Source organism: Hylobates moloch, unplaced genomic scaffold (genome assembly GCF_009828535.3).
Source record: "Hylobates moloch isolate HMO894 unplaced genomic scaffold, HMol_V3 SCAFFOLD_12, whole genome shotgun sequence".
In the NCBI taxonomy this organism is placed as follows: Eukaryota; Metazoa; Chordata; class Mammalia; order Primates; family Hylobatidae; genus Hylobates; species Hylobates moloch.
In genome coordinates, this window is record NW_026652287.1 from 5,882,078 (window position 1) to 5,891,728 (window position 9,651).

The 9,651-nt window shown below is 39.7% G+C and overlaps 1 long non-coding RNA gene across 1 annotated transcript; it reads left to right on the forward strand.

Moving 5' to 3' along the window:
* The first annotated feature begins 826 nt into the window (after positions 1–826).
* Positions 827–8,949, forward strand: LOC116479386 (uncharacterized). The gene is made up of 3 exons (XR_004250993.2): positions 827–883; positions 1,878–1,945; positions 8,559–8,949. It is a non-coding gene; the product is annotated as an uncharacterized LOC116479386 (long non-coding RNA).
* The last annotated feature ends 702 nt before the right edge of the window (positions 8,950–9,651 follow it).

Genomic DNA, 9,651 nt, shown 5'->3' on the forward strand with positions numbered 1-9,651 from the left:
CTTTAGACACAGGTCAATGAAATCAGGTGCTTCTGAGCAGGGCCAGGACTGTGCGCATTTCTCATCTTGTCTCCTTCACTAGAAATACGCTTTCATCCTGCTTGATCAGGGGCCTGGGCTTGCCACAGATAAAACTGAAGTGATGTTAGGTTAGCAGCCAGTTGACTGTAGGGCCCTCCAGGATAGACTACAGAGTGGGGCAGTGCGGGGGCTTAGAAAATGGTGCAGCTTAGACTAGAAGTGTTTCCCTATTGGTTTGGGAGCAACACATTGACATCCCCACTAAAATTTCTTGAGTATTTTGAATTGTTAATATCTAAGAAGGTAGAAAAAAGCAAAACCAATAACATACGTTTTTTTCTTCTCATCATAGGGGCTTTCATTTATGCATGGACACATTCATTATTGAATCCCACTTCTGTGCCATGCACTTTACCAGGTGCTCAGTAAACACGTTAATAAAGCAGGCATGGTTTATCCCCTCAGACGACGTGCACTGAGAGGAGGTTTCTGTTTTCCAACAGGAGCACAGCTCACCACAGCACTCGTTCAGCATGGGCCGATTCCATGCCCTGACATTGTAGGACATTGCGAAGCCTCCACCTGGGTCACAATGACCCTTGGTACCTGTTAATTTATGCACCTTCATCATGAACCTGGAGTATTAAACAACAAATGAGGCTTCCTGCAGTCACTAAGGGTCACGATTCTAGATAAACCTGGGAAGCTCGGCAATAGAGGTCCCCCCTCTCCCTAGGGAAGAGTCCTTAATATCTGAAACAAGGCTTCACATCATCTGGCATTAAACTAGGGGGCTGCTTGAAGGCAGAATTTATCTTATTCTGATGTAGGATGACCAAAACATCTGGAGAAACAAATTGGGGTGAACCCTCTCCAAGCGTGTTAATGAAATACTAGTTGTCAGCATAAGACAGACGACAAGGCAAGGTCAGCAAGGCCTGGGGCTTAATTGATTTGTCTTCCAGGAAATTAAGGCAGTGAGCACAGGGACTCACACCCAGATATCAGGTGGAACAGTCATTAAAAGCCTATTAGAGAAACAGATCCAGTCAAAAGACCTAAAATAGGCAAAGAAAGAGGATAAAATTGTTCCACCACAAGCTCTATCTCAATCTACTTCTTCATACAAACATCCTTTTTGTTTTACTGTGCCTGAAATAATTAATATACTAGGACAACTTGAAGTGCAAAAATTCCTGTGCCTGAAGCCAGAGGCTACTGTACAGATGAGGGAAAGGCAAGTTCTCAAACTCTAGATTCTAGAACCTCGAAGACTGAAAGGGATTTCTGCTCCAGGCACAAGGTTTATTCCAGGTGAGATGTTAAATCCATATGATTGCCAAGTGTGGCGGCTCATACCTGTAATCTCAGTACTTTGGGAGGCCAAGGCAGGAGGATTGCTTGAGCCCAGGAGTTCAAGACTAGCCTGAGCAATATAGCAGGACCCTATCTCTACAAAAAAAATTAAAAAATAGCTTGGCAAGGTGGTGCATGCCTGTGGTTCCAACTACTCAGGAGGTTGAGGCGGGAGGATCATTTGAGCCCAAGAGGTGATGGTTGCAGTGAGCCGTAATCACACCATTGCACTCAGCCTGGGCAGTAGGGCAAGATCTTGTCTCAAAAAAAAAAAAAAAAAATCAGAATGTGTTTTATAACGTCTCAATATCTGGAAATGTGTGGCAGAGATAGAAACATACATATATCAGTGAGATCTTAATTTCTCAGATTCTCCCACAGCTAAATTGGGGGTCATGTGACTCACTCTGGGAAAGCAAGTGATGCCTATCACTTCTGGAATGAGGTATTTAAAAGCTGGTGTACTTTTTTATCTCTCTCTCTTTTCCCTTGCTACAAAGACCCAGAAGCCACTTGCTCCACGTCTGCAGTTACAAGGCAGAACAAAGTTGCCAGAACCAAGCTACAGGTACTACTGTGAATTTAGTGTGTATTGGTAGTTGGTGATAAACACTCTGACTAATCCAAAATATGTCTTTCCAATTCCTTCTCAAAAGCCCAAACCAGTAATATAGAAATGGCTGTTTTTCCAGGCAATACAATCCAGAAATAGAGTTCCTCTGTTTCAGCCCGAGGCTACTGTATAGGAGGCAGAAATGTTTGTTACTGGATTCTAAAATAGTAACGATACATCCACGGTGGCACAATTCCCAAATCTGATGGAAGGTCGGAGCTCTCTGGGCTTGTAGTGATGAATTATGTTCACAAGAGCTAAGCAGATTCAATAAATCATAAGAAGATTCTATTGACTATACTGTGAATAGAGCTTGAGCCAGACGCCTGACATTCTATACAACTTAAACTAAGAATAATAGTTCCTTCTTTGGTCACTTACCTGATAGGTAGAATAAAATATCAGAGCTGAAGGAGCTTTCAAAAATGACCCTAATGAATCCCCTTGGTTTAGTCCAAAGATTTATTATGTTCCATGGGCTTTGATGGACACGGAGATAAAGGATACATGACACCCAACACCTTTCCACAAGTTTATAGTTTACATAAAAAAATTCAGAAACTAAAAATTGACAGACGCATACGTTAGGTTTATATAAAGGGTACTATGCAGACTTAGAAGAGGGGTACCTAGCTCAGCTTGGAGTTCAGATAAAGCTTCCAGAAAGAATGAGAACCAAGTTAGATTATGAAGAATGTCAGGCAGAAAATAATAGAGATTTTCCAAAAAGAAGAAATCTGTGAGCAAAGGAATAAAACTATGAAACAGCATGGCATAGAAACCTCAAATGCATGCATGGCCCTTTTTTTGTTTCACAGGTTGATCTCAGTTCTTTCTACATCAAATTTAGTTGGATATTGCTCAAGTGTAAAACGGAGAAATGGTGGTGTACAAAGTTGGATAATATAGACCAGAAGGGAAATCTACTTAGTGAAGGTAGGTTATTAGTAAATGTTTTATTTGTTTAAAGGGCTTTAGAGGCATTAGTATGTGGTAATATAAGAATCCTAGTATAATTTTAAATAGATTGTATTAAATTAGTAGGTTTAGGGGAAGACATCTTAGTAAGAAATGGTATGAAAATACAGGCAAGAAAATAAAGAAGCAATACTGGGGAGACTACATCCTTCTAAGGACAAAAATTACGGGACCCAAGTATGTTAGTTGAGTCTAACCTGGTGGGTGAAGATATCTCAGGATGAGTAGTTATGTCTACATCAGCCTTACTTAAAAGATCCCCTCCTCATGATAATGATATTATACATCAACACCAATGCACAGGAAATAAATGAAAGTGAGTGGTGCCATGATACCTGGTGTTGCAGGTTTCACTTTGGAAGAGGGTCTGAATTAAAGTTTTGGAAGGGTTTTCACAAAAGATAGAGAGTGAATTCCTATGAGAAAGAGCCTGGGTAGTCAAGGCATGAGATGCACCGAGTCTGTGAGCCTGGGAGCGTTTGGACCTGGTCTTTGGAAATCACACAGGGATCCAGAGGTGTTAACCAAGTACAGGGAAGTCTAGGAGGCTGAATCGTGAACTCTCACAGACAGAATCCTGATGGAAGAATTTACCCAAAACTCTTAGATGACTTACCAACAGCTCTTCAGTGACAGGCACCCCAAACTAGACATGTGTGTGACGTCATCGGGCTCCACACAGTAATTTCAAGGTGAGGAAGGCTCAGTTGTTCCCTGGGGAAAGTAAGATTTTAATCTGATTTTGTATTTTCCTCATGCTTCCATTTTATCCCTCTGACCTTGTTTTTTTTCTTATCACTGAAATGAGATATATTCACTTTGCACAAGTAGCAATGTTGTATGTAAGAACATCTCTGATCATCTACAGATGGCCTCATTCTCGAATTGCAGGCTTTAATTTTTGAATAAAATGTCATGCGTTTCAAATCTTGGAACATTTTCAATAAAAAGAAAATCATTTTGAGAAATAGTGTGTGCATATGGTTAAATATTAAATCTGTGTTAAGATGGGATTTTAGGTGTTTTCAAATATGGTGTAGAATAGCAATCCTTCAATAATATCCTAAATATATAAAGAACTCTTAGAAATAAAAAAGAAACAAATGAAATAAAACAAAATTTAAAATGTGAGTAGATATTTCTTCTTTACCAAAGAAGAAATAGAACTGAAAAATAAACCTCAACCTCTCCAATAACAAAACACTAAAGATACATTTATACTCATAGTATTTTAAAATTAGATATATAATTTTATGCACCTAATAATAATAATCCAAGCTTGAAAAATATATTGGATATTAGTACAAACTGCTGGGGTGTATTAGTCTTTTCTCATGTCGCTAATAAAGACATACAGGAGATGGGTAATTTATAAAGGAAAGAGGTTTGATTGACTCACAGTTCCACGTAGCTGGGGAGGCTTCACAATAATGGTGGAAGGCAAAGGCGGAGCAAAGGCATGTCTTACATGGCAGCAGGCAAGAGAGTCTGTGCAGGGGAACTGCCATCTATGAAACCATCAGATCTCATGAGACTTATTCACTATCACAGGAACAGCACAGGAAAAAGCCACTCTCATGAATCAATTACCTCCCACTGGGTCCCTCCCATGACACATGGGGATTATGGGAGATACAATTCAAGATGAGATTTGGGTGAGGATACAGCCAAACCATAACATGGGGAGATTGTATATTAGTCAAAATTTTCCTAAGGCACTTTTGCAATATGTTTCAAAAACTTGAACAATATATAACCTTTAATCTAGCTGTCTTATATTTTTTATCTTAACCCTAGGATTTTATTCACATATTTCAGCTCAAATATTCTCATTTTTACATTGCTTAAAATAATAAAAATTGGGAACAAACTAAATGTCTAAAATTTATGAATGAATTAAATTTGAGTTAAATTCATATGAGGGTTGCAAACTGGAAGTTAGGAGGACAATACAGCCTAGAGGTATTTTTTCTGTGGCCAACTCAGTGATTTTTTTTAAAAGGTCATTCACTTGCCAATATTTATAAATATGCTTTTAAAATAAAACCTGGAATGTTGGTTTGCCTCGAAACACCAGAATATCCACAAACACTGTATCTTAACATGACAGAAACTGGCCACGGTAAACTAGGAACTGCTTTCCTTAGACTGTGTAAGCATTTTCCTGTTTATCCCAGTACCCATCACTCCATTGATCTATACTTAATCGTTACTTCAATCATTTCCATCACCTCTCTGGATATTGAAGTATTTAAGTTCGTGGTTCCTGGTGTATATAAAACATAGCTCATTTATATAATGTAATATTAGCTAGCCACTAAAAAGAAGGTACTGCTGAAAAATACTAATAGAAAAAGATATGCATGATATTAAAAAACAAACATGTTATCAACTATTGTTTACAACAGAATTATTTTCTTGACTCCAAAATGCAAAGAGTAAAAGACTAGAAGATTTGAATCCAAATCGTAACAGAGGCTGTCTCTGACAGAACAGCTGGCAGTTTTTATTTTCTTCCTTCTCCTTATCTGTGATGTCCAAATGTTCCACAGTGTGCACCTTTGCCTTCATCTCCTTTTGCTCCTCATCTCCTGCCTCTATGCACTCACCCTAGGGCCTTGGCTGCTCCCTGGAGTGCTCTGCTATAAATCTGTGTCTTGACCTGTCTTGGCTCCAGTGACATCCTATGTCTGACTCCATGGAAGCCAATAGTAAGAGCAAAGGCTTGTTGGCAGGGTCCAGTTTTGCTCCTCCATCTTGGAGCTCAACTCTCTGAGTCTCCATTACTTACTGTTCAGCTTGAGCATCGTGAAACCTTAATAATAGGCTGCAAGACTCAGAGATCTGAAATGTGTAACAGGATTATCTGTTGGGAAATAATTGTAACAGGGCATGGAAGGGAGAGAAACTCAGAGAGAGAGAAAAATATATTGCTCTCACCATCTTCATTGTATCTATGACTGGCATTCAATTTTGATTGATAAAAATCTTTCTGCGGGGAATTTCCCCCTGGCCTGCTGAGAGGAGAAAGCACGTCTGTCTTAGGTGTGTAAATAATTGCATCCTTTGCTTCCCTACAGAGTCAGCAATGTGGCATTTCATTTCTAATTATGGGCACTGAGGTCAGTCCTCCCTGGGTTTCCAAAACACCACCTCAGTGGGCTCCCAATGCCGGGATTACAGCCCTGAAAAAAAAAAAAATAATTCTCACATTTCCCCTTCTTGTTTGGGCTTATATTCTGATGACCTTAAAAAATAGAGGATGCTTTTACTAATCCTAATCTACACATGATTGTGAAAATGCACAGTTATCTTAGAGCAGCGAGGGAAAACAAGAAAAGATTAAAGTGAAGAAATCTTCCTCCTTTGCAGGGAAAACTTTTTGAAATACCTCAGTGTCATGTTTTTTAACCATAAGCAAAGATTCTATTTTAATTAAAACCACCACCATTTCTCCTTCCTCAAAAGTACTTCTATGAGAAGCAATGGCCTCTTTTCTGCTCTAGCCTGCTGGAAGTGAACTCACGACTCTGCAAAGGTCTTTTCTCTACCTTGGTTTTTTCAGCAGACATCCCTGTTGCTATGTGTCTGAAGAGATGCCACAGCTGCTGATATGCTAATTCCTGCTTAACTTCCAAATAGGCCTGGGTTTGTTTTGTACTTCATCAGCTGTCAACAAAGACATTTGAGAAATACCTCCAGGTCTTTACAAAGAGAACACAGTAGCGTCTTACTGTGAGCTTTTGAAGCATCAGCCCAGAGAAGAGCTCTGTAGACAGCAGACGTTGCACCCAGCCTTCGGGACTCCATTCCTCGGCTCAACGAAGATGGGATACTTTTGCGATCAGAAAAAGACAAAAGAGGCAAACGATTAATACATGTATGCTCTTTAGCCTAGGAGGCAAAAGATCGTCGTTGGATGATTTTTATCCCATTGTTCTCACTTATGGAAAATAAGAGATGCTAAACCCACACACAGAGACAGACACTTAAAAATGCACGGCTTCTTTTGAAATACTGGAATATGGGCAATGCTGAGTTCACATTTCCCATGGGCACATCTACGGGAGCTGAGCAACAGGCAACCTTTCGGCGGCACGAATGTTCAAGTTCACCAGAGTCCCCCGCTTAGAGGTCCATGTTGCTGCACCGCGTACTTTCACTCAAGTGCGTTATCTACTGAGTGACTGTAGACATTTGTGGTGTTGATTTTTTTTTTTTTTTAGAAAGGATATCCCGCTGTCACCCAAGCTGGAGTGCAATGGTGCAATCACAGCTCACTGTAGCCTCGACCTCCCAGGCTCAAGCTGATTCCCCTCAGCCTCCTGAGTAGCTGCAAGCACAGGTGCCTGGCACCCCACCTGGAGAATATTTTAATGATTTTAGCAGAGACAAGGTCTCCCTGTGTTACTCAGGCTGATCTTGAGCTCCTGGACTCCAGCTATCCTCCTCCCTGGCCTCTGTAGACATTTGAATGTGTGACCCTGATAAATTTTCGAACATGTTTTGTTAATTTAATTAGAATAGAAAGTTAAGAAATTTGCAAGGCGCAATAACTCTGGAACTAAAGACACCAAGTCGATACTCTATCCCTGATGATTGCCAGAAACTACCTTCTTAGTAATTATACCACGATGCTATTTGCTCTTTTACTCTTTCTCCCATAAGTGTGCAGTGGAGTTTCTCAGGGGCTACAAGATACTGCAACAGAATGAACACAGACACAGCTGTTTCCTATTAAGTTGGACAAAGAAGAGATTAGCAAACATGCAAAATACTTCCATTCTCCTCCCTCACTTTTTTGGAATAAGTTATTTCTATAAAAATATGCTGTTTATATTACCATGTAATGGATTTAGTATTTTTAAAAACAGGCATCAAAGGCATTTCTGTTTTAATTTCTAATATAATAAATATTGATGGATAGGACCCTCAATAAATAAAAGTCCTTTGGAGTTATTAATAATATTTAACAGTATAAAGGGGTCCTGGGGCTAAAATAATTGACAATTACTGATTTAGGGCCATATGAGAAGTGTAACTACTTTCTTTCAGTGTCTTTCTCTGAACTTAAGATTTTCTGAATATTCCAAGCTATTTGCAATTTGCACATGTCCTAATAGTTTCTTATTTATTACACAAGCATTTTATTTTTTATTTTTATTTTAAGTTCAGGGAACAAGTGCAGGTTTGTTCCATAGGTAAACTTGTGTCATGGGGGTTTGTTGTACAGATTATTTTATTGCCCAGGTATTAAGCGTAGTACCCATTAGTTATTTTTCCTGATCCCCTCCCTCTGCCAACCCTTCACCCTCTGAAAGACACAAACATTTTAATAAGCAGGTTCTTATTGAGACAAATATGTATGTATGCATGTATGTGCATATGTGTATATATGTATATATGCATATGTATATGTGTACACACACACACACCGTTCTTTGCAATTCTGCAAACTTAGTTCTGGATTCATAAAGCCTGTTACTTTCTCTTTATGTTGCTCTTATTCAGTTCATCCTCCTCCCTGAAATTACAGATGTTAGAGATGGAAAGTAATGAATACAGTTCACCATAGTCTTTTATTTTACAGATGGGGAAACTGAGGCCTGGAGTAACCAGTCATATTGCTTCCACGCTGGGAACTCTCCAATGACATCTCCCACAATACGGAGCCAACCTCAAGTTCCCCACCATAGACCACAAGGCCTTGCGAGTTCTAACCTTGTCCAATCTCCCTTACATGCCCTCAGTCCAAGTGCCTCTGTGATGATGGATTGAGTCCTTCTTGGCTTCCTCCAAAGGGGCAGAACTGCTTTGGAAGTTTCCTCATGGCATTGGCAATGATCTTACTCTATGCTGCTTAAAGAGGTTAAATTGACTTTGCTTTCGTTACCTAATTAATGGTTAAGAATAAAATTCTGAACATTTTCAAGGAAACTTCCAATCCTAGAGCAGGTTTTGTTTGCCTAAGCTTTGGTATGTTTTCCCAGCCAACACTCAGAAATAAGCAGGGAACTTTCTAAAATAAATGACTGTGTTATTCTTTTTCCCTCAGGACTTATGTTTTATCTATAAACGCATTTGTCTTTTAGTTTATTTAGGTAGAATTAAAGTAGTTTTAACTTAGTTTTCCCAATGAAATTAGATTTTAGATACACGAGAAAAAGATTAGTGAATCAAAGACCATTTAATTTCTATTGACTGAGGTGGTCACTATTGTCATCTACCCTCTCAGCCAACTTTGTCTTTATTTAATGGGTGCTGAATGAAATCGCTCAAGTGTACAGGAAAGTCTTTTGACACGCATATCTTGTCTAATGAAACAATGCATCGGATCTTGGGTTCCCACAATGGCCTGCTTTGCATCTTAAATCCTGATTTACTGTACTCAATGAAGAAGAACGCATTCATTCACCCTCTGGGGCTTTTCTCTGCCCATTGTTCCTTGAGTTTATATTTTCCTGGCCATTAAGCAGAAAAGGCTACAGCAGCTGCCCATCCTCTAAACACTGGCCGCGTTTTCTCTGCCAGTCCCTGGATTGTGATAGATGATCACACTCTAGCCCTGCTCACCTGTGCATCCAGACCCTGCAGCTTCTCATTGCAGGATATCTCACTCTGCCACGCACACAGCTCAGCCCCCTTCTGCTGGGCTTCCCCAGCCCCATCACTGAGAGCCTGGC